General features: G+C 40.7%; 1 pseudogene; it reads left to right on the plus strand.

The window, feature by feature from the left end:
• Positions 1-24,244, plus strand: part of LOC146811147 (homeobox protein Hox-D13 pseudogene) — a 30,376-nt pseudogene extending 6,132 nt beyond the window's left edge.
• Positions 24,245-27,092: the final 2,848 nt, after the last annotated feature.

Below are 27,092 nucleotides of genomic sequence, written 5' to 3' on the forward strand. Positions count from 1 at the left end.
TCCAATCTGGATGTGACTGTCGCATGGATTACCGTTTTCCTGCAGTTCACCGGAAGAAGTCGCAAGATTTTGCGAAGATTCCTAAGTTTACCCAAACAGCAACCCATCAGCTGTTGTGTGTTTGAGACAAAGGACAGATTGTTGTCCCAACGCACTCCCAGATTTTTTGCCGAGGGACTGGGGGAAGGGGGGGGGGGCCCATTGCCATCGGCCACCAGAGCTCAGAGGGGGGCGGGGTGCCTTTGCCAAAGAAAAGCACTTCCGTTTTATCGGCATTGAGCTTTAATTTATTAGTATTCATCCAGCGCGCCACATCATAAAGACAGCCTTTAAAACTTGAGAGGGCTGCCTCTGACACCTCTGCATATGGAAACACAAGCTGGGTGTCATCGGCATAGGATACTGCCTTGACCCCCCAGTTAGCAATAAGCGTAAAGAGTGGGGCCATATAGATATTGAATAATAGTGGACTGAGCGCCGAGCCCTGAGGTACACCACAGCATAACGGCTTGGGTGTAGAGGAAGCGGTCCCCAGGGCCACCTTCTGGGTTCTCTGGGACAAGTATGAGTGTAGCCAGTCCAGCGCTTGATCCTGTATGCCCACTTCTGACAATCGCATCATCAACCTTGCGTGGTCACGGTGTCAAAAGCTGCCGACAGATCCAGGAGCACCAGCAAAGCTGAGTCTCCCGAATCCAACGACCATCTTATTGACTCTGCCACCTCGATCAGAGCTGTCTCGGTGGTAAAGCCGGGTCTAAAGCCTGACTGTGTCTCGTGCAGAATCTTGTTGTCCTCTATATATTTGCTAAGCTGCCGCTGGATAACTTTCTCCAGCATCTTGCCCGGGGCAGCCAGTAGGGAGATAGGGCGAAGGTTGCTGAGATCCTTAGGATATCCATTAGGCTTTTTCTTTAGTGGGAGGAGGGTAGCATGTTTCCATAAATCTAGGAAGACCCCCGAGAAAATGGACGTATTCCAAACGTGTTGTAGAAAAGGGGCCACAAAATCCGCCATTGTGCACCACAATTTTGGGGGTCAGGGGTCGTCCGGCGAGCCCGACTTGCAGCACCTTAATTCCTGCATGACCGCGGACAGAGTTACTGGTTGGAAGCAGGTTAACGGACCGCTTGTCAACACTTTGACAAACTGATCTGTTTTCTCCGTTGTTACCTCTGGGCTGAATGAGTCGTAAACACGCATAATCTTTTGGTCGAAGAAGTCCGAGATTTTATTACAGAGAGTGACCGAAGGCGGTATCTCCCTTTCAATACATCTGGGTTTAAAAAAGGACTGAACCACCTTGAAGACTTCCTTGCTGGAATGTTCTGCCTGTTCAATCGAAACTGCAAAAAACTGTTTTTTTGCCTTTCTAACCGCCTTCTGAAATTTATGGGAAGCCACCTTATATTGTGTTCTTTCCTGGGTCCCATAGTTTACCCTCCACAGCCTCTCTAACCGTTTACATTTTGCCTTCTCAATTCTAAGGTCCTGTGAGAATCATGGAGCAGAAGGCGAGTCACTCTTAGACACAGCGCGTTTAGCTGGAGCAATGGACGAAATCATATTCCCAATCCAGTGATGAAACCGCAGAGCGTCAGTGTTGGCATTCAGAGTTAACGTGGGTTTGTTCTGCGCCAGCACCGGGCCCATAGCGGTAGGGACTAGCTTCGTCCATTGTCTTCTCATAAAAACTCGCTTGCTTGGCATTGGTCTGTCAGCTGCCAGATTTATTAAAAAAGGCTTAAGCAGGTGGTCTGACCAGAGTAATGGCAGGGTCTCTTCCATCGTCACCTTTTCAATATTAGAGAGGATGAGATCGAGTGTGTGACCCGCTCTGTGTGTGGAGCCCTCATTGATTAAACTCAGATTAGCAGCATTCAGAGTGGCCCTTAGTATCTCTGCTTGGGCACAGTCCGTTCTGTCCATATGGATGTTAAAATCCCCCACTACAAGAAAGTAAGGAGGGAGCACTGCACTATCACGTCCAACAGGGCAATAAGATTAGAATCATTCCCACCAGGAGGGCGGTAGATAACTAGCCCTGCTAAGGAGGTCTGAGAGCCCACCTGAATGCAGAAATGTAATCCCTCCATACCCGCGATCAACATAGGGGCAGAGGATGTTAATGTGAACTGTTCTTTGAATATAGCAGCTACCCCTCCACCTCTTTTTCCACCCACTTGGTTAGCGAGACACATTGTGTAGCCCAGGGGTACTGCCAAAGCTATTGCAGTCACATTATCCTCACTAAGCCAAGTTTCAGTCAGAAATAAAACATCCCAGTCATGACCTTCCAATAGCAGCCAGATATCATTGGCATGCTTTGAAAGGGATCTGCAGTTCAACAGCCCCGCTCTTAGACTTCTATTACTGAGCGGTCTGGACTTACAGAGCCCCTTCTCCTCTCCATTATCCCACACACCAAAGGATTTCCCACACGTCCCGCAGATGTGAGCGAGGGGGAAAGATCTTGGGTCAAACCTGTGAGTGCAGCACACGGCGTCTGTATTAAGCCTCCACAGATCATCTCGAGACCACACGATCCTTTCCCTATCTGTACCACCACGAGCAGCATGCCTGGCCCCGGCCGCAGACTGGTCGCGGACGGGCGCAGACGGGCTTGCCTTTGGCGCGCCTTCGCCGCATCGTGCCGCCAGCGCGCCCGCTGCGCGCGCCCGCTGCGCGCGTCCGCTGCGCGCGTCCGCTGCGCGTTAGCCAGGGCATCCGTTTTAAGCGTGTAGAAATGCAACAACTAGAGCGCTGACTGCCGTGCACCGGAAGTAGCAAACTCCCTCCACATCAATCGGGACGACACCCGCGGTGGAACGGGGAGGAGCAACCGGTTACGGCAAGTACTCAGGACCGAATTCAGGTAAATCTTAGTGCAAATGGCAATGTTTTAAAATACATAAATGTGCAAATGACGCGTTTTAAAAAACATATATGTGCAAATAACGCTGAGGGAGAATCACAATTTTAAAAATGCCGGTGGTAAGGTGTAGGTTATTTTAAAGTATGGGCTGCACACAACACATTAAAATGACTGACTGAAAGTACTGGCTCAATCAACACAGGTCATCTAACAGGACATTGCAGTATTGTCTCTCTGCGCACGTCCGCTGGGCGTTAGCCAGGGCATCCGTTTTAAGGGTGTAGAAATGCAACAACTAGAGCGCTGACTGCCGTGCACCGGAAGTAGCAAACTCCCTCCACATCAATCGGGACGACACCCGCGGTGGAACGGGGAGGAGCAACCGGTCACGGCAAGTACTCAGGACCGAATTCAGGTAAATCTTTGTGCAAATGGCAATGTTTTAAAATACATAAATGTGCAAATGATGCCTTTTAAAAAACATATATGTGCAAATAACGCTGAGGGAGAATCACAATTTTAAAAATGCCGGTGGTAAGGTGTAGGTTATTTTAAAGTATGGGCTGCACACAACACATTAAAATGACTGACTAAAAGTACTGGCTCAATCAACACAGGTCATCTAACAGGACATTGCAGTATTGTCTCTCTGCGTGCGTCCCTCCACTATCTAACACTTTCCCTACTGTTGCACACACTGGAGTGGGAAATTTAAGTTTAAAGATTTTTAAATAATTTCATGTTTATATATGTATATATATATATTCAATGAAAAAACCAAAGGTTTCACACATGTTATAGTTAGCTGGACATTTCACTCGTAAAAAACCATTGAAATTCCCCCGTTATATTTAGTTCAGCTAACTATAACTCGCGCGCCCGCAATGCACTACTGATGACGTCACATATTACATCACTCATGACATGGTCACTGACATCACTCATGACATCACTGATGACATCTCAAATGACATAACTGATGACATCACTGATGACATCATCCAGTGATTGTGTGTTTTTCTGAAAATTAAATATTTTTTATATTTATGTATATCTCAAGGTCAATGGAAGAATAAATGGGTATATAAGTGTCTAAATGGATGCTTTTTTAAAAAAAAAAAATTTGTGTAACTGACTGATTAAGTGTATCATAGTGAATACATGGCTTACTGAGTAATCTTTAAATATTTAAATATCTGTATCAGTTTCTTACTTTGTGTATAAGTGGCTGCATGGGTTGGTGAGTAGCTACATGAGTGTCTATATAGGTTATTAGTTGGTTTTTTATCAGTATGAGTGTCTGAGTTTCTGTATGGTTCGGTGGGGGGTATTACTTAGTGCATAGGTGCATGAATGAGTGACTCACTGTTTGTATGTGTTGAATACAGCATGTGTGCAGGACTGTATGGTTGGATGAGTGTGTGCATGGGTGTGTTAGTGAGTGAATGACTGTCTCTATAGTGTCTTTATGAGTAACTACATATGTTTTAAACTAGTATATGTGACTATTGGTGTATATAAGTGAGTATATGTGAGAGTGAGAGTTTGGAAGAGTTTCTGTATGAATAAGTATGTGTTTCTATAAGTGATTGTTTAAAAGACTAAGTATGTGTAAGTTTCTGTAGAAATAAGTGTGGTGGTGTGTGTATAACTGTATATGCAAGTAAATGGATGTTTGATTCTTTATTAGCATGAGTGACTATGTGTGTGAGTAACTCTATGGATGAGTGGCGTTGTGTAACAGGATGTATAGGTGTGTGAGTACATATGATGAGTGAGTACATGTATGAGTGACTGTAGAGGACTGTTGGTGAATGACTGTATGTGTATGTGGTTCTTAGAATTACTGAATAGGTTGTTGTAACTAATATTGATTTGTTCATTATTTTGAACATTTTAGTTTCTATTTTTGAATGTGTGTTTCAATGGTTATATTAGGGGAAGAGGAGGTCTGCCACTCTATCACAAGGATGATGTCATCAGTGATGTCATCAGTGATGTCATTTGAGATGTCATCAGTGATGTCATGAGTGATGTCAGTGACCATGTCATGAGTGATGTAATATGTGACGTCATCAGTAGTGCATTGCGGGCGCGCGAGTTATAGTTAGCTGAACTAACTATAACGGGGGAATTTCAATGTTTTTTTACGAGTGAAATGACCAGCTAACTATAACATGTGTGAAACCTTTGGTTTTTTCATTGAATTTCTAAGGTTTTTTAAATGCTAATTCCTAACTATAACGTGTGTGAAACCCATGGTTTTTTCAGTGAATTTGCAAGGTTTTTTAAATGCTAATTCCTAACTATAACGTGAGTGAAACCCATGGTTTTTTCAGTGAATTTGCAAGGTTTTTAAAATGCTATTTTTTTTTTTTCTTTTTTTTTTACATATTTTTATTTTAATTTTCTATCCTTTTTTAAAGACTATGGTTAAATTTTAAAAATTCTACAATATGTTTTTTTTTACCATTTTTATAAAATAAACAGGTAAGATTTATTAGTATAATTTTTTTTTTGTTTTTCCATTTTTTTTTATTTTTTATTTTTTTTTAAACGTACGCGTACGGTAAGCGCACGTGTTGCTTTAATTACGTTAGATTTCTACGCTGTTTGCGTTTATTTACGCAATTTGCGTATACGCACGTCACGCGCGCACAGCGCGTAACGCGTACGCTGCACGCGCACGTTATGCGGAAGTGAAGGGGCGTGCCTGTTGTGCGCATGCGCGCGTGCGCGTGTCTTTTTTACGCGCATGCGTACTTTTGCCGTAAGCGCACCGTAAGCGCTCCGTAAGCGTACGGTAGGTCATGTGATCAAGAAACAAGACTTTTGATTGGTTTTTACAAATTTCAGTTCTAGAACTCTCCTACACCACACCCATTCCCCTCATTTCTGCTTGTGATCCCTTAGGAGAAGGAGCTGGGTTGTCTTTGTGATACGATGGCAGAACAGCAGAGCCCTTCTGAGAGTGAGGCTAGCAGCACTACCTTGAGGCAGAGAACGAGGAAACAAAAGACCTGTTTCATATGGGAGTATTTTATTTTTCCAGAGGGCAAGAAAAAGGTAAATGCACCCTTAGTGACTTGTAAGCTGTGTAAGCGTGTACTTTCAAGAGGGAATCCCAACAAGAAGTATTCCTTCGGGAATCACACCATGTTGAGACACCTTAAGGATGTACACAGAATAACACATGCTCGACATACTGAAGGTAACCCTTCAGTAAGTCAACCAAGCACATCCACAGCAGCTCAGCCTGGACCATCATCTGCAGGGCCGAGTCCATCTTCGGCAGGTCAGGTGAGCCCTTCATCTGTGGGGGGAGCATCTCCTTTTTCTCGTCCTCTGGAAATTAACCCTCGGTTTCTGAGGGTTGAAATACGGTGCGCCACTTGTCATGATCTAATTTGTTATAGGGAGACCAGTATTTCCCTAGTGAACAATAAAATAGATCAGCACATTTGTCGTACCGTCTAATATTCCCATTCTTTCTTTCCTCTGTCCCTGCATGAACACAACGGCTCTTTTAAGAGCCAACCTTACCTTTCAACTTTTTTTTATATATTTTTTAAAACGTTTTTTTGATTTTTTTTTACCGTACGCGTAATAATTTTTTTTTTTTTTTAAAAAAACACTAAAAATCAATTATCACATTACAAGGTCCTTGAGAGACTACAATGAAAAACTGAAAATGTGATTGTGGAGAAGTGGAAAAAATGGACCATGACATTTTTAACTTACCATACCCACTCAAAAAAATATTATTTTTTTAAATTTTTTTTTTAATTGCTTTACAAATGGTTCTAGTTTTCGAAAATGTTCTATCTCAATCTGAAAAAAAAGAAAAAAGTATTAATATTTAATAAAACATTTTATAATACAGTACACATATTTACATATTTTTCAAAAAAAATATTTGCCTTTTTTTTGCTGTTTTCAGAATATATTGCATTTCACTATAAATTGTGAAAGCAATTTCATTCATCATTTAACAGCGGGCAAAAAAAAAAATTAACAATCTCAAAGATTGTTTTAAAAAAGCCCACAATCTCTTTTTGCATAAACATAACTTTATAGAAATGCATAATATTCTTAAAAAATATCATCTAATATCAATACTTATTTCTTTAAAATACCGTCTGATATTTTTGTTTCAGAAGTATAATCAAAAAAATATATCTCAAATAACTCCCCAATACATCTGGTTCCATTTCCTTTAGGCCAAATAGTAATTTTAAAATTCTTTTCTGATTAAATTTCCAATGGTAATCCAATAAAAATCTAAAGTTTAAATTGTACAGATCTCACCGATTCTCTGTAACATTTTGGTTTCCGAAAGATTTATTAATGATTAAATAAGTCCACAATAGAATTGTTTACCTTTCCGCATGGCCAAATAGTAATTTTAAAAATCTTTTTTGAATAAATTTCCAATGGCAATCCAATAACATTCCAAAATTTAAATTGTGCAGATGTTACCGATTTTTTCTAAAGTTTTGGATATCCAAAGTTTCATTAAAAAATTGAAAAATTCCACATTACAATTGGTTACCTTTCCATTAGGCCAAATGATAATTTGTAAAATCTTTTTATTTGTAAATTCCAATGGTAATCCAATAAAATGGTAAAAATGTTTTGTCCAGATGTTGCCAAATCTCTCTAAAATTTAGGTTTCAGGAAGATTAGATAGGAATTTGCTAAATCAAAAGGCAAACGTTGCTTAAAAAACAATTGGGAATCATTACACAGTGTCCAGCCTTTTTCACATTTAAGATACACTGTGTAATGACCAGAAGTTACAGTAGGTCCATCATGGAAAATTATTGCAACTGTTACAAAAGTTTTTCCTGAAATTGATAATTGCTGTCCTGTAAACCTCTTTATTAAAGTATCTAATTTTGAACCATCAGCTTTACAGCGTTGCATCATTAAAATTACATACTGTCCGTATTCCTTTAAAATTAACGTTGAAAACATGTCAGATTGACACTCACTGCATTCCATGCTATGATTAACATCTTTAACTAATTTAGCAAAAGTGACTGTTTTACTTTCTGGCAATTTTAAATAAATAACCCTTTCAGAATCAACATTAGAGCCACATATATTATAACAGTTTTCACAACTATGTTCCCATTTATAAGAGAGACCAAATAAATTTTCAATGGGAACCCCTTCTTCTTCCAGTACCTGAAGAAAAAACATCAAGAATTCCTGTGCGTCTTGCTGTACATTTTGAGAAAACTGTGTTCGTCCTGAACATACATCTAAAAGTTTTCTAATTTCAGTAGCACTTTCTATTTGAGTTTTATCATTACTCAGCTTTTGAAAAAGGAGACTCAACTCAGAACAGAATCTTTTTCCCTGATTTACTATTATCTGCTCTTGCACACTTTCCAGATAAAATGCAACATTCAGCACTACATTTGCGTAGCAGTTGACACCAGAGCTATTTTCAAAATGACATCCTACAACCTGTTCTTCATTTTCCTTTTTCTTTTTGCTTGCAATTACATCACTCCTCTTTTTTTTCCTCCTCTCTACATCTTCATTACAGATATTCTCATTTCTCCTTTTACGAGAAACTACACGTTTCTCCAACACAGGATACTGACGTAAATGAGGAGCATAGCTTCTTCTTAATCTATTATACTCCTTTACACAATTTGCATCAGCACTAACTTTTGAGTCATCAAAGTCTATCATGAATAATCCTGATAATGTTTTCACTCGTGACAAAGCAACATATGCCAAACCTTCTTTGAACACAGTTGAACCAATGTTCACAAATGCACAATCTACAGTCAATCCTTGAGACTTGTGAATAGTTACAGCATATGCTAGAGAAAATGGAAACTGCTTCCTACGTACATATAAGTCTTTCACAAGCATGAAACGAACTGAACAACGACAAATGTCTTTTACTTCTTCTATCTGATCAAATTTTATTTTTAAACATTCAATTCCATCTTTTTTCTGATAATTAATAAAACCCACAACTCTTCCCATAGCTCCATTAACTAAACCTTTTTCAACATCCAAATTTCTCCTTAAAAATACTCTACAGTTCATGCAAACATATAGATTTTTTTCTAATCCAGCTGTTTTGGAAATGTTCTTCTCTAGTGAATCCAATTTATTTTTCAGTGTGCCTGTTAATGTGACAGTAATTCTTCCATCCTCAATTTTGTCCACTGCTTCCAATTTCCTGATATCTTCCATTTCCAATTTCAAAAGCTCCTCATTGAATATTGAGCATTCACGTAGAGTTGGCATTAAGCAAATGACACTTTTCTTTTCTGCAATGTTCTTGTATATGTTCTCTGCAACTATTTCTTCCTTTGGAAATAAATTATATAGCAGTCGACTCTGTAATGCTTTCGTGCCAGCTTCAGTGAGTAGTCCAATTCTGATATCTTTCAGAATACTTCCATATTCTTCATCGTTTGCTTGCCTCATATTAGTAGTAAGTTCCTTGTACTCAAAGAAGGACCAAATATTTGTATTACCGATGCTTCCCAATGACTTCTTCGTGTCTTCATGTGTCACAGTATTAAACACTGGTTGTCCTTTAACTGGAGTAAGTTGCAAAAGATCTCCAAAAACTATGACGTGTTTTCCTCCAAATAACACGTCATAGTCTGTCTTCAGAATTTGCTGCATTCTTAAATGCACAAAGGCAAGCATTAAGTTTGATACCATGCTCACCTCATCAATAATGAGAACTTGCATCTTCTTCAATACTCTTGAAACTTCCAAGCATGCTTCTCCAGTTAGCTTGTTGTATTGTATTTTGTTCTCATGCTCCACTGGTAACATTAGCAAACGATGTAAAGTGATTCCTTTTATGTTATATGCTGCTAACCCAGTTGGAGCAGTAACCACACAAGACAAAGTAGAATCCGTTTTTTGCAGTAGGTAGCTTCTGATGACTTTTATAAGGAAACTTTTTCCAGTTCCAGCTTGTCCGCTTACATACATCCTGATTGGATGAAATGATGTGCATGAGCACTCTTTTTTTTCATGTAGAAATCCGTGATCAATTTTGTTTCTGATCTCTTCATAAATTTGTTGCTGCTCTTTGTTCAGTTGTCTTTCCAAATTTTGTAAGTCTATAAATTCTTCTTGAGCTTGATTCATAGCCGTTTCCACTTCATTCATGGCTATTGATGCTTCATTTTCAACGATTGGTTGTCCTAGGGGATCTTGAGTGAGTGTTCCTGAACTTTGGCTGTCCTGAGAACTGTCTCTAGCTATTTCTGCTGCAATTGTAGTTTCCTGTTCAATTTCTTCATTTAACATTTGCAGATAAGCTGAGAATGTACTGCATTGTATGCTGTCTTTGCAAGCATTAAAAGAATCTTCATAGCTTTGAAATTCTCCCAGTAGTTCATCCTCTGTACGCCATGGTTTAAACAGCTGTAAAAGAGCCAAGTAGTAAAATTCCTTTTTGTCAGTAGTGTCGCAACTCAGCTTCCTGTGATTTATCAAACTTCCTTTTGTTTGCTTCACCAAACATCCTTCCTCACCAATGACTTTATATTTTCCATTGTTGATGTCTTCTGTGGCTTTCCGTGAATAAATGTAGTTCTGCAGCACTTCATAGAGACACATGTTCTCCAGATGATGACTTCTCTTGGGATAATATATGTCCAACATGTTTGATTTCAAAATATCTGTACTTTCTGGGTCATTCTCGGCCAAATATTCCATTTCTCCAACAGATTTCAGTACCCGATTTCTCATTGCTGCAAGGCCTAAACTTGCCCAAATTATTCTTCTTGATTTCGAGTAGAGACTTGCAGAAGATAACGTATCTGAACATTCGTAGGATCCAATTTCTCGATGCGATAACATCTTCAAACTGAAACTGTACAGCTTCTTACTGACAGTTTTCTCGTGAGAAATCTCTTCCCACATTTCCTTCAATTCTGTTTTTTCTGATTTCGTAATGTAAGACGTTACATATCGAGCAACAGCAATGGAATTGTCAGCTACATACTGTATATCCATGTTAGCATTCCACATTGATAACATGACTGGGTTGTAGTCATTTATATTTTTTGATTCTTCTTTTCTTTTAAGGTTGTAGGTATTCTTAGGTGATTTTCTTGTGATAGTATGTCTCACAGATGACATAAAACTGTTTACTCTTCCATTTGAAAGAACAGGTCTAGGAAATCCAAATCGACATTTAGTGTAGTATTTATCTTTGCTCTTGTATTTCCGTCGACAGTATTTTCCACACCGATGACATTGGAAACGTAAAACTTGCTCCTTTAACTTTTTCTCTTCTGTGTTTTTTGGTATAGCACATGTTGCATATTCTTCAATGTAAGATAACACTGCTTCATCAGCATCTGTTCCAAACTTTGGGGCTTCTTTGATCCACAACAGCATATGAATATGAGGAGCACCTCTTCCCTGGTACTCTTTTCTCCAAAAGAAATCCACTACTTCTCCTAGAGGTGGATTTTTTTATTGCAGATGAACGACATCATAGCCTCAAATCTATGATTGAAATATCTGCAAACATTAACCGGATCCAATGAGCACAGTTCTCCTCCTGTCTTGTATTCGATGTTTTTAATGTTTGAATTTGCCTCTCGTAGAAAATCCAGTAAATCATCCCAAGCGTACTCAGCACAGCTTAGGGTAACAAACCATGTTGGTGTTCCTAAATTCCGTAACATGCATTTTAATTCACCATGGCGTCTGTACCAATATTCATTTGTCCCACGCTGACAAGCCATCAGATTGATCAGTTGTGTTTCCAAATGATCATCTCGGTGCTGCACTTTCTCCATAAAATCCTTAGCAGACACACTTTGTAAATGTACTCCACTTTTTAAAATGTGATTTACTGCATAAGACAGTGCAGACAAGTCGCTTTCAAATAAAAGATGGAACAAATAAGGAATACTTTGTCGAAATCTGGGATCTTCAGCATATAGTCTTGTAGTCCGATACTCAGAAGCTGGAATCTGTTCCGGACGTTCATCGTATCGTCCTCCTTTTCCTTTAGGAAACAGCTGGGGAAAACATCGAGCTTCCAAGCTCTCCTCCCATACACTCACGGGAGTTCCTTTTGCTTTCTTCATCTGAAACAGATCAATATTGTCTCCCATAACTTCTTTTGAATGAAGAGGATGTATGCTAAAATGTTCATAAATTTCTTCTTCCTTTGACTTGTCCACTTTTTCAATTTGTCCAGTTGGTGTTTCTGTGTCTTCTTGTAAATCTTCTTCTTCTTCTTCTTCTTCTATATAAATTGATTCATACCATTTGTTATTCCTTTTCAAATACAAATTTGCTCTTTGTACTTTCCGTACATCTACCAGCTCCTGCCAAATCTTCTTATTCTTTGTAGGTACACCATTAACCAGAATAATTAATGGTTCAGTTTCCAAAGTATCCGCATCAATAGTTTCCATATTTTTTTTCAAATTCAAGGGCAAATACACCACTCTACCTTTTAAACCTCTCAGTAAATCTGAAGGAGGTAATTTACCAGTTTTGGGCTCCATACGTACTATGGTCTGGAACAGATGAACACATTGAATGAGTATAGACTCATATGTATTTAATTCAGAAAGTTCAGCAGGAATAGCATCCAATTCTAAATTATTATGTACAGCTCTGGTCGGCATTCTATTTTCCTCTAACTTGTTGTAACAGTATTTACAAATACGCTGATCTTCACCCAATTGAAAACAATTTTCAAGAAATATATATGTGGCAAAATCCTTCCACTTATAATTATCTTCATTTTCACTCTTTCTGTAGAGATCAACATTCCTAGTTTGTTTTCTATAATAAGTTCTGCGGCAACAAATACAAGTAATATTTGGTCTTTCATTAGAGATTATTGCAAAATTTGTTATGTGATCATTAAATGTCTTACTTACAGAGGGTTCTACATTCTCTTCCGCTTCTTCCTCATTTACTGTGTCCTTTTCTGCACTGTTTTGTTCAGGACCAAAGTAACAAAACTGAATTTCATCAACAACCTTCTCTACATCTGATACCGATCCACGGAACAGAGCCCTATTCAATTCATCTAACTTTATTGCTGGACTTTTAGCAAAATACAACCGTCTCACAAACTTTCTCATTTCAGTATGATGAACAGCCAGCATCCTAAAATGATGGAAACCACTATTACACACTTTTCTAGATAGACAAGCCAGAGAATGACCCTGCAAACCAGTATTCTCTCTCACTCTGCATGGATCTAGGCTTTGAAGCACCTTAATCTTCTGTTTTACACTTTTTTTACTATATTCTCTTAGAAACTCACGAAATTTATCAATAGATTCCTGACGCACAGTGCAAATACTACTACAATTCCAAGTGTACACTGGGGCTTTAGGACGTCTCCCCATAGCCTCATCCGCCATCACTTGTACCTCATCTCTTGGAACCATTATCTCCTTCTCCATTATGCAACCATTTTTCACTTCGTAAGCACGACCTCTGGTGTCAACTGCATGCAGCAAACTATTACTTTGAAAATAGCTCTCTTCAATAAAAAAAGGTTCACTACTTGAACTATGCATCCATTTTCCTAAAAACACTTTACAAAAGTTTGTTCTGTTCACTACTCTTTTCCTTTTGCTTTGTGATTTCAGTACATTAAACATTTTATCTAATGTACGCATCCTATTCAAAATTAAAATGAATAGTTTCCTTTTTAATTCTAATGCCTTTGCTGCAATGGCTTCAATTTCTTTTTTTCTCTTATAAAACTTAGCCTTTTGCTTATATTTCTTCACATCCTTTATCAAATTGGACATAATTCTTCTCTGAAACATTTTTCTACGTATCTCTTTAAACGCTGTTTTTCTGTTTAAGTTAATCTTTTTAGTTGCAGAAGGTATATTTGCATTAACTAAATTCTCAATTTTTTCCTGTCCTTTTTTATTGAAAACATTCTTTCCAGTACAGACATTTTGTAAATTTTTCCTTTTTTTGAATATGTTCTTTAAAAATTTTTTTGTCTGCTTACCAGAAGATTTTTTCTTTTTCCCAACATGAGCATCTCCCACTAACTTAGGTCCTCCAGTTGTCTTCAAATATAGGTTTTTTTTGTGGTCTTTCTTTACTCTGGATTTTGTAGGCATCTTAAATTTTGTTCACTGCTCTTCAGCAATACCTGAAAAAAACTAAAAAAAAAATCCTTTATTTTATTTAAATATATTACTACATTTTTTATGTTCTTTAGAAATCTTAAAATACTATAAACCCCTTTCGTATACTTGGAAATCACAATAACACCTTCACCAATTAAATATCTAAAAACAATTCCTGTGTGCACACAGAGTCATGCTTTCACATTAGTCACAAAATGAAATTTCTTTGCCATTTTGAAAGCACACTTACTACTCTTTTTTTTGGCAAGTGATAATCACTTTTACAGACTGACACATTATGAATCCACTTTTCAGATTCTTAAAAAAGCACATGTCCAAACTGCTTTTTCAGACCACCACCATGTGTAACCTGGGTGACTGCCTACACTCCAGCAAGGGCAAGCAGCCTTAGTGATGCTGTATGTATTTGCATTACTGACTGAAACCTCATACCCCACTCGCTTGTGAATACTATGCATGATTCCACAGGGTAAGCAGCTGGGTGTGTGCTAAGAGTCTGCTTCTGCACCAAAAAATGGCTCCCCCTTTCCATCTAATGCAACTGTGAAATCACCAGAGCAATACGCAATAAATCTCTGCCTGTAATTCCTATTTGCACACAGAGTCATGTTTTCACATTAGTCACAAAACGAAATTTCTTTGCCATTTTGAAAGCACACTTACTACTCTTTTTTTTGGCAAGTGATAATCACTTTTACAGACTGACACATTATGAATCCACTTTTCAGATTCTTAAAAAAGCACATGTCCAAACTGCTTTTTCAGACCACCACCATGTGTAACCTGGGTGACTGCCTACACTCCAGCAAGGGCAAGCAGCCTTAGTGATGCTGTATGTATTTGCATTACTGACTGAAACCTCAAACCCCACTCGCTTGTGAATACTCTGCATGATTCCACAGGGTAAGCAGCTGGGTGTGTGCTAAGAGTCTGCTTCTGCACCAAAAAATGGCTCCCGCTTTGCATCTAATGCAACTGTGAAATCACCAGAGTAATACGCAATAAATCTCTGCCTGTAATTCCTATTTGCACACAGAGTCATGTTTTCACATTAGTCACAAAACGAAATTTCTTTGCCAATTTGAAAGCACACTTACTACTCTTTTTTTTGGCAAGTGATAAACACTTTTACAGACTGACACATTATGAATCCACTTTTCAGATTCTTAAAAAAGCACATGTCCAAACTGCTTTTTCAGACCACCACCATGTGTAACCTGGGTGACTGCCTACACTCCAGCAAGGGCAACCAGCCTTAGTGATGCTGTATGTATTTGCATTACTGACTGAAACCTCAAACCCCACTCGCTTGTGAATACTGTGCATGATTCCACAGGGTAAGCAGCTGGGTGTGTGCTAAGAGTCTGCTTCTGCATTAAAAAATGGCTCCCCCTTTCCATCTAATGCAACTGTGAAATCACCAGAGCAATACGCAATAAATCTCTGCCTGTAATTCCTATTTGCACACAGAGTCATGTTTTCACATTTGTCACAAAACGAAATTTCTTTGCCAATTTGAAAGCACACTTACTACTCTTTTTTTGGCAAGTGATAAACACTTTTACAGACTGACACATTATGAATCCACTTTTCAGATTCTTAAAAAAGCACATGTCCAAACTGCTTTTTCAGACCACCACCATGTGTAACCTGGGTGACTGCCTACACTCCAGCAAGGGCAACCAGCCTTAGTGATGCTGAATGTATTTGCATTACTGAGTCCAACCTCAAACCCTTAAAGTATTCTTTATTTTTACCAGTACACCTTAATTTATGGTGAAAACATAGCTCATATTATTTTACATGGTCCTCACATTTAAATTTCTCCCAAAACAGAAAATAATAAACACAACTTCAACAAAAGGAATTCCATTTCTATTATTCATTTCTTAATTTACCATATACATCCCCTCTCAAACTCTAAACTCACCTTTAAAATTAGTTAGCTGTGAAAGAAATGTGGCACTCAAACAGCAGATTATCAGAGCCAGGATCTCTGTTCTTTACACCTCTCTCCTCTCAGCAGAACCAGATAATGGCAAACTTTCCCTCTCTTTTTCCACACATATACATGTTAATTTCAAATCTCAGTGCTTCCCCCTTTTTTTCAAATGTAATCACACATTTCTATTGGTTGAAAACCAACCCTTTTCCAAAAGTACCCTTCCCCCAACTTGACTTCTGCCTAGTACCCTTCCCCCAACTTGACTTCTGCCTGCTACCATAGCAACAGCTCATGGAACACTGCTGTGTGGAGTTAGGTCAGAAGTTCACCAAACAATGTTTCAATTCCACAGAGCAAGAGTGCTTGACTTTTCAAACCTAACAGCAAATCCATAGTACTGTTCTTTGGTAACACATTTTTCTGTACCAATACAAAACATGCTTCTATTAATTTACACATACAGCCTAGTTTTTATTCTAGAATGGTATGAAACAGCCAATCAGTTCTTTTGTTTATGAAAAAAATATGTATGCCTCCATTTCCAAACTGTCTTTCATTTCTTTTTACCATTCTACTGAATTACACCTCCTGAGTGCATCCAGTTCTCCTTTGAAGATGTTCACAGTGTGGATTGTAGGGCACAGCTATGTCTTCTGGAGTGAAAAGTATGCAGAGAAAACAGATATGGTGAGAGACCTTGCTTTGCCAAATGTAGACATTAAATGGATTGGTCAGAGAGGGTTAAAGTGGCACCAATTGATGCCATTGGTGAAATCCTTCATGCAAATCCAACACCCTGACCTCATAATAGTGCACTGTGGTGGCAATGACCTAGGCACTTTGACTGGGGTAGGTCTGGAAATGCTTATGAAGGACACCTTTGCACAATTGTTTTCACTTTTCCCTAAAACTGCCTTTGTGTTCTCTAACATATGCCAAAGGCAAAAATGGAACTGGTCCAATCATTTCTGTCCGCAGATTGACAAAGCAAGAAAGCACGTCAACAAATCTGTTTCTGCTTTCCTCCGTGACTATGGTATGGGTTCCATTTACCACAACAACTTGCGTTATGACATGCAAGACATTTATAGAGGAGATGGTGTGCACTTCAATGATGAAGGGAACAGAGTCTTCCTCTTGAACCTTAGACTCTGCATCGGTACTTACTAGTAGGTACCACTAAAAAATCACTTCATAAACACAACGGCTCTTTTTAGAGCCCCCTAATATCTAAACTCTTAAATCTGCATTTCATTTCTTTTATTTATTTATTTTTTTACCGTACGCGTACGTTGATGCTTACCGTACGCGTACCCCGCGATTTTTTTTAAAATCAATAAATGTTTTCTTTGTACTTTTCTGTCCTTCTTTGACCCCCTCACAAATGTTAGGGGGTCTGTAACTCCCCTCCTTGCCCCCTTTTCAAGATATCACTCTTTTTTTTCTGAGTGAAACACACGAAATGGCGGCCGCCGCTTCCTGGTTTTGAATTCGAATGTTTACTAGGATCTAAGAGCCAATCAGAATCGCGCTTGCGCACGCCACCGTACGCGTACGGTAAGCGTACCGTAAGCGCACCGTAAGCTGGCTCAGATATATATATTGATTTAAAGGCTATTTTCTCATATTCTACTGAACAGATTTACACCAAACCTACAAAAGGCACTTCCTTGACCTGGGGACTACCTCTCTGCCAGATTTCATTAAATTCTGTTCAGCCGTTCGGGCTGTAGCCCTGTCTAAAGGTCCTATGGAAAAATGCATGGGAAAAACGTGTTTTGGGACCCCCCTTTTATCTCAGCCCCCGCTTGATTAATCCCCCCGAGACTTTCAGGGTAGGAGCGGAGCGTAGCGCCCCACCTATTTTGAAAAATTCGCGGGAATTCGTCGACCGGCGCCAAAGTTATTCAAAATAGAATGTTGCGGATTTCCTATGGAAACGTGGTCCTAACTATAACTACCTACTGGCGACCGCCAGTAGGTAATATATATATATATATATATATAAATTCACTGAAAAAACCATAGGTTTCACACATGTTATAGTTAGCGGAAATTTTACTGATAAAAAACCAGTGAAATTCCCCCGTTATAGTTAGTGCAGGCAACTATAACTCACGCGACCGCAATCCTCTGCTGATGCTAATACTGTATTTAGACACTTATATGCCCATGTCTTCTTCCATACATTTTTAGCTATACATATATTACAAATATTTTTTTTTCATAAAGACACATATGTCATCAGCAGAAGATTGCGGTCGCGTGAGTTATAGTTGCCTGCACTAACTATAACGGGGGAATTTCACTGGTTTTTTATCAGTAAAATTTCCGCTAACTATAACATGTGTGAAACCTATGGTTTTTTCAGTGAATTTGCAAGGTTTTTTAAATGCTAATTCCTAACTATAACGTGTGTGAAACCTATGGTTTTTTCAGTGAATATGTACGTTTTTTTAAATGCTAAGTTACTTTACGCCATTCGAGGCGTGCGCGCCCACTTAACGCAGTTCGTTCCGTGCACGGTTTTTATCAACTTTAATAAGCCCTGTACATTTGGTGGCCTTCGGCCACCAAAAGCACAGGGGGTGGGGTCAATGTGGATAGTGTTTTTTTTATTTCAATTTTATAATTTCATGTTGCCAAAATTTAGTTTTTTTTACCTATTAATAAGCCCTGTACATTTGGTCGCCTTCGGCCACCAAAAGCACAGGGGGTGGGGTAAGTGTGGATAGTGTTTTTTTTATTTTTATTTTTTTACCGTACGCTTACGGTAAGCGTACGGTAAGCGTACCCCGCGAAATTGCCGAAAAAAAAATAAAACCGTTTTTGCTCTTGGGGGATGTTTGTGGACTCCCTCAACATGACTATGTGGGAGGGAGTTGTCAAAACAGCCCCGTAACATGTTTTTGGCCATCATGTTTGATAAACAACACTCAGTGCGAGAGACAAAATGGCGGCCGCCGCTTCCTGGTTTTGGCCGATTCGAATGTTTACTAAGATCTAAGAGCCAATCAGAATCGCGCTCGCGCACGCCACCGTACGCTTACCGTAAGCGTACGGTAAGCGTACCGTAAGCGGGCTCAGATATATATATTGATTTAAAGGCTATTTTCTCAGAATCTACTGAACAGATTTACACCAAACCTACAAAAGGCACTTCCTTGACCTAGGGACTACCTCTCTGCCAAATTTTGAGTAATTCTGTTCAGCCGTTCGGGCTGTAGCTCGTTCTAAAGGTCCTATGGAAAAATGCATGGGAAAAACGCGTTTTGGGACCCCCCTTTTATCTCAGCCCCCGCTTGACGGATCCCCCCGAGACTTTCAGGGTAGGAGCGGAGCGTAGCGCCCCACCTATTTTGAGAAATTCGCGAGGATTCGTCGACCGGCGCCAAAGTTATTCAAAATAGAATGTTGAGGTTTTCCTATGGAGACGTGGTCCTAACTATAACTACCTACTGGCGACCGCCAGTAGGTAATATATATATATATATATATATATATATATATATATAGATATATATATATATATATATATATAGATAGATATATATGTCCCAAAGTTGTTCTGCTAGCAGGATGCACTCCCAGCATTTCAATTTCAAAAGAAATATTTATTTCATGTTTTAATTTATATTAGACTGTTTGTTTAAATAGATTTTATGTTGTTGCTTTTCCTTCGTAGAAATAAACGAGTGTGAACCCAAGGAGGTGCATTGTATTCTTTATTGCCACCAAGTCAGTCCGCCATGACGTGTTTCGGCCACCCCACAGCCTTGATCACATGAAATGGCTCAAACTGTGAGGATCCTATTTAAAGTGCAAGTGCTAAATTTGCCTGAATCGAAATAGACAACATACTATGTTCAATGTAAACTTATTACTCAAATATTATACATTGTAAAAACATATGGATTATTTTATATATATTTACAATACAATACATAATTTGACATTTTCTGCATACAGATCCCCGTATTGCTCAAATATGTAAAGTTATGACGTTTGGCGAAAATATGTCATGAATGATGTAATATGTGACGTCATCAGCAGTGCATTGCGGGGGAGCGAGTTATAGTTAGCTGAACTAACTATAACGGCTGAATTTCTCTGGTTTTGTACGTGTGATATGTCCAATTAACTTTAACGTCCCTGAAACCTGTGGTTTTTTTCAGTGCGTTTCTAAGGTTTTTTAAATGCTAATTTCTAACTATAATGTCACTAAAACCTATGTTTTTTTAGAGAATTTCAAAGGTTTTTTAAATTATAGTTTCTAATTATGCCTACAGAGGTAGGATATGTGCAGAAAGAGGAAGAAAGGTGCAGAAAGAACCAAGAGAAATTGGAGCACTTTATATGAGCAAACGTTGCAAATACATAAGGTCTCAATAATCTTTTAGGCACCGGGAGGTTGAGCGGCGTGCCCAGAATCACAGGATGTGGAGCCGACGCCAAGACTGGAACCTTGTTCTGCAGATTTTTAGATTTTCCATTGTTTTGTGTATGTGTGTGTGTGCGTGTCACACACATTCGTAATTGTGTGTTGAAAGCCTATTTCAGTTTCTGTGAGCAACTTTCAAAAGAGCATGCTCCTCATAACTTAGGCATTTTTTGGTCATAGTAAAGCAAATTTCTAATGCATTCTGCAAATAATTCATCTGTGCCAGACGTTTGGCGAAAATTGACCAAGATTTAAAATAGGTTGTTTAACTGATTTTTAGCATATTTAAAACAAATATATAAAAAATGAGAAATTTGTAACATGCCTAGAAAAAACTGGAACCAGGCAGAACTTTAAAAATCATACAAAATAATCACCTGATTGAAGAAAAAAGAAAGAGTGACGACCATAACCACAGTGAACAATAACACCTCCACCGAAAAGATAACGGATACAATACTCACAAACGTATTCCCTCTGTGTATCCAGATGTTATGTCGACATAATGGCATGTGCGACAGTATCGAATGCACAGAGATGCACCCATGTTCACTCGCATAAATGCGCATTCAGACACATGAATGTTAATTCTACTAAATCTGCATTACAGGGTGTTAAATGTGATCACTCGTGCTGAGAGTACCTTCATACTGCTCACTAGAACAATGTGTATATTCAGCCACTGTTGCTCACAAATAAAATAAAATCATTAGAAGTAGAACTTCACAACTAGACTTAAGGAAACATTGGGCTCAGGCTACAATAGTGCAAAAAACTGACTTCTTAAAAGTACCATAATAGTTGACTCACGGTACTTTAAAACAAATCACATCACAGATCGATACTAAAATGCTAACAAGTTAGTGTAAAAGTGCAGGAACTCATGGTATGACACTGAATTGTTCTGTGTAGATGTAAGTTACTGATTCAATGAATTGTTCGAGGTGCACAAACATTTTTGTAAAGCCTTCAAACGTTTTTTTCTTTTTTTTGCGGAAATGCTTTTATTGATGTGCTTCAGTCTTTAATGAGACAGTGCATTTTTTCATTGGGTTTATTTTCAAATACAATTACAGTTTATGTTTTGTAAGAGAAACTTGTGTTGAAAACTCCCTCTGCCTACACGTGTGCACTCAAATAAACACACATATAAATTCTACTTCTAATATACAGGTTGCCTCTCTTAATACACTACAAGTTTCAAAGTGCGCAGTGTACGTCCCTTCGTCTGCTCATAGACAGACACACAGCTCGCAACTGGTGATGACTTCTGAAGCTGGAAGGCGCCTTCATTGGTGTAAATGCTTTCTGTACAATATACCAAGCTCCCCTGTCCCTACACCTTTCCTAGATCCGAGTAAAGGGATTGAAGGCCCCTGACTACAGACCTCCATGAGGTTCCATGTGGTCATGAGCAGTTGTTGTGGTTGTTGTTGCCAACCTACGACTTTCCATAGAGTCTTGGTTCAATTATTTTTGCAAAGAGCTCCCTTGCGACCGACTGCCGCCTCGTAGCACTTGTTAAAATATCCCCACGGTTAAGTGAGTGGTAAATTGCAAGGCTATTGTGTGTATGTGGGAGGTGAATGTACCCCAAAAATGAAAATTGTTTGCTCTTAAGGAGAGAGGGTGCTTACCCTGTAAACATATCACATGCATATATATAAAAGGCCCCTTTCTTCACCACTGCTTTACACAAGCATCTGCACGCTGAATCCTGTACCCCTCCCTTTAGGGAGGCAACGCCTTTCACTGCCCACTGACAACTTATTGGGTGAGGAATGATGACATTCTGAGAGGATCCCTGACCAGAGGGTAGCCCGTAAACACATCCCTTGCATGTATTTACAAGGTTCTTTCATTCAGTCCTGCCTAACACAACAACTGAGGGCAGCAAGCCCCCAACCTCACTCTGAAGGATGGCCTGACCACTCGGCTCTATTTTGTAAGGGGGTCTGCCCTTTAGGAGATAACCTCCTTCTTCAAATGGTACCCTCTAAACATGTACCATGCATGCATCTAATTTACACAGTTTGTTTCTTCTACGCTGCCTTACACAACTGAGTGCAACCAATTATAATTTAATTTAATTTAATCTCAGCGCTTCTTCACATGTGCCCTACAAGAGGAAAGTTGCATAGTCTGGGCTTTGGAAACATCTGCCTCTTGTCCCCATGTCTCCCCTGACCAGGCGGGCAACTAGAGCCAAATTTTGGGGGGCTGACAAATATTTTGGGGGGGGCTAGTTCTTCCAGCCATAGGCAGAGTGGCTCTAAGAAGGGGTGAAACACAACAAAAGCCTCATTAATAAGTAAATGGTCATTTAAGGACCTGTGAAGTACTCGGGTGCGGCCTCAATTAGAAGGTCGCCAGCCAGCGAATCTGTCTCAGCAGGGCTGATACACACAACAGGGGGGGGCGGGGGCTGAAGCCCGGTGAGCCCAAAGGGTGTTGCACGCCTGCCCCTGACTCATTTAACGTATAACCCAGTGCATGCGCAGCCCGGGCTTGATGGAGAACATGCCTTTGAAGCGAAAGTGTGTGGGCAGGAGCTGCTTTTCCGATGGGTGCTGGGGTGCAGGGGACACGGGTCCATTTATGAAGGGTTGTATTCAGCAGACTCCTTGCAGGGAGGCCTGGCTGGATAGGCATGTTGCGCAATGGCCCATCTTGCGGAGAGTGTGGGTGCATGAGCCCTCCTCCTTGCTGAGGGTCAGTGGTCAGGGGCCTTCCTCCTTATGGGGGACAGTAAGGGGACAGGAGGAATGGGGGCTGGATTGGGGCAGAATCAATACTTGTGGAAGGGGATGTGGGTAGTCGTGTGCTGGAGGCAAGAGCCCTCCTTGTTGTGGCAGGTGGTGGTGGGGGGCGAGGGGGCAGAGTGCTGAAGGCCTCATTGTTGAATGGTCGGATGGGAAAAGACTCCTCTTGCAGAAGGACCTGTGCGCAGGAGATTGGGTGCGAGATAACCTGGTGAAGGGGACTGAGGGCAGAGAAGTTCTGAGCACTCTAGGACCATGTTGTCTCAGATGGCCAATGGCCTTGCACTTGCCACGCTGCACACACATTCCTCTCACTTCCCTCTCTCTGGCTGGAGGTTATTGTTTATAACCTCACCAAGATGACCTAACCTGCTTCAGGGAATGCCTGACTCTGCCATGCCTGGCCGGATATGGAGGAGAGTGCCGTGTGCAGGCCCGTAAGAGGGACATGAAGGGCTCCGAGCGGAGTGCACCTCTTCCAATGACCAGGCCCAGAGCTTCCTTGCCTCCCTAATGTCTTCAGGCTCACCGCTGGCAGAGCAACATCTGGCTTCACCTTCTTGGGACCGGAGAGATCATCCACTGGTGCGCCCTCAGACTCTGGCAAGGATGGCTCCACGGGGGCAGCGCGCCCTCTCTTGGCTATGGCTACCACTTTGGGAATGGCTACTACAGCTGCTGCATGTCCACAGGGTGGGTGTCCAGCAAATCGCCCTGAAGCCATCCCCTTATGGCGCCTTCCCAGTGGAGAAGTACATGGATGTGCTCGCCTTGGTCAGCGGGGGTAGCACACAGGGCAGCGAGGGGCCCTCGTGGTCCAAGGAAGTCTCCTACTTTCAGGGGTACCCCGGGCCCTATTAGCACATGCCAGGGTACATCGACATGGTGTCTGGCTTTGAACCGGGCAAACCCAGGCATAAAGCATACATCTCCATGGACAGCTACCCGTCATGGACTCTGGCGAATGGCTGGAGCGGCGGGGTGTACTGTGCCAAGGAGCAGCCTCAGGCTGCACACTTCTGGAAGTCATCCTTCACAGTTGAGGGCTTTTATCCTTCTCATTGGTGAGGCTGGGACAGCTGTATCTGTCTAAAAGACAACCTGGGGCACTTTTGCCAAACCCCACTGCCTTTTCTTGGTCAGATCTGAAATGGTAGATTTTGAAAATACTTTGCGGATTTCAGTATTTACAACCATATACACTTAAATTTACTCACTTAATTCGACTGTTAAAAATGTGCCCTAGAGTCAGGAATGTTTTGTGAATTTTATTGAAAAATCACCAGTGCATTTCCAGGATGTTTGCTAAAACAGTGCCAGCAATGCTCATTACAGAACACTCATGTTAAGAAACTGAACGACCAAGGCAGATGCGTGGCTTCACAGAGAGACAGAATACACGGTGCATGTGCATGATGTGGGGTGTGTGTGTGTGTATACATGGTATGTGTGTGTGGTGTGTGCGTGCATGGTGCGTGTGTGCGTGGTCTGTGCATGGTGTGTGTGTGTACATGGCATATGTGTGTATGTGCGTTTGTGCATCATATGTGTGTGGGGGTTTGTGTTTATATTATGTCTGTGCTGTCGTCTAAGAAAGCGATGTCAGTCTGACATGTTCTAGAAATGTACGTGAACGTGATTTTCTTGGAAAAGCCACAGTTCTTTGGCATCTGTTGAATGGTAATGAATAAATATATTATGTACATTTTCTTGCGTAACCACAGTTATTCTTTGGACACCGGATATTAGTAAAAGAATAAAGTGTGCATTTTATTAGAATAAGCAGAGTTTATTGTTCTTAGTAAAGACTGAAACAGCAGGCCCCCGCTAAATAATTTGGGATTGCCCCCGGGACCTGCCCACCCCGGGGCTTTTCAATATTGAAGAGTGGGAGCCTGTGCTTCCTTTTTTAAAATAATTTCGGTGGTATTCGCGACCCCAGCACAAATTCCGCCCAAAGTTTTGTATTTTATCTTTGTTTAACTGTTTTCTTGTGACTTCTACCGAGTCAAAAGATGGCTGCCAACACTTCCAGGTTTGGAGTGTTGGCAGCCAATCAAAGTGAAGCTTGTGGTCGGGAGGGTTCGCGAATCCACCGCTGCCCTGGATATCAAAACTTTTATTTTTGAATTTCTCAGCAACTACTCAACAGATTTACACCATTTACAAAAAAGGTCACTTTCTGAACCAAGCACTACCTTTTTGCCAAATGTGGTGTAATTCCATTCTGCAGTTCGGGCAGTAGCCTTGGCTAAAGGTTCCTATGGGAAATTGATTTTACGGCCTCTATTTTTTGAATTTCTCAGGAACAACTGAACGTATTTACACCATTTAACAAAAAGGACTATTTCTGAACCAAGGGCTACATTTTTGCCAAATTTGGTGTAATTCCGTTCAGCAGTTCGGGCTGTAGCTGTGTCTAAAGTTTCCGATGGAAAATAACATGAAAAAAAACCAGAGGTGGGCGGAATTTGCGAAATCGACTTCCGCAAATTATCGGGAAAATGTTTAAAATTATCGCAAACAAGCGGAAATATCGCGAAGATGCGGAAGTTTTTTTCCAGCATGTTCGTGAGATTTTCTGCATGGTTGCGGGTCGCCAACTTACCCAAGTGGTTTCTCACGGGCGCGGCCATCTTGTTTTGAGTTGTCTCGTGGTGCATGATCGCGAGAGGAAAGACGTGATCGCGCGACGCATGACGTCACTGCGGGCGCGAACTGTCGTGAGACAGCACAAATGGCTAAAAACAATACAACATCTCATGGAGAACGCGACCGGATAAAGAAAACTTGTCGGCGAACGCAGGGATTCAGGTAAGGCGATCGCGCGTGCGCGAGAATGTATTATTTTACAGCGCGAGCAAGAAACAAATTATCGCCAAGCTGCGGAAAGTGGAAATTTAGACATTTTCGCGCTCTCCGCGGAACGCGAAAATGTCAAATTATCGCAATTTCCGCGAACGGAATGAAATTTTCGCCCAGGCCTAAAAAAAACACGTTTTGGTACCCCCTTTTTTCTCTGCCCCTGCTTGGCAAATCACCTCAAAACTTTCACTACCCTAAAATCTAAAACACTACAACCAGAATGCCCCCTACACTACACAAACACCACTGCACTACCCTAAATCCTAAAACACTACCCCCTACACTACACAAACACCACTGCACTACATTAAACCCTAAAACACTACCCCCAGCACGAACCCCTACACTACACAAACACCACTGCACTACGATAAACCCTAAAACACTACACCCAGCTTGACCCCCTACAATACACAAACACCACTGCACTACCCTAAACCCTAAATCTACCCCAGCACGAACCCCTACACTACCCAAACACCACTGCACTAAGCTAAACACTAAAACACTACCCCCAGAATGACACCCTACACTACACAAACCCCACTGTGCTACCCTAAAGCCTAAAACACTACCCCCAGCACTACCCCCAACACTACCCAAACACCACTGCACTACCCTAAACCCTAAATCTACCCCCACATAAGCCCCTACATTACCCAAACACCACTGCCCTACCCTAAACCCGAAAACACCACCCCAACAAGACCCCCTATGCTAACCAAACACCACTGCGCTACCCTAAATCTTAAAACACTACCACCAGTACGACCCCCTATGCTATACCCAAACACCACTGGCCTACCCTAAACCCTAAAACCCTACCCCCAGCACGACCACCTACACTACAGAAGCACCACTGCGCTACCCTAAACCCTAAAACACTACCCCCAGCACGACTACCTACACTACAGAAACACCACTGCGCTACCCTAAACCCTAAAACACTACCCCCAGCACAAGTCCCTATACTACCCAAACACCACTGCACTACCCTAAACCCTAAAACACTACACCCATCATGACCCCCTACACTACACAAACACCACTG

This window comes from Triturus cristatus, chromosome 7 (genome assembly GCF_964204655.1).
Source record: "Triturus cristatus chromosome 7, aTriCri1.1, whole genome shotgun sequence".
NCBI lineage: Eukaryota > Metazoa > Chordata > Amphibia > Caudata > Salamandridae > Triturus > Triturus cristatus.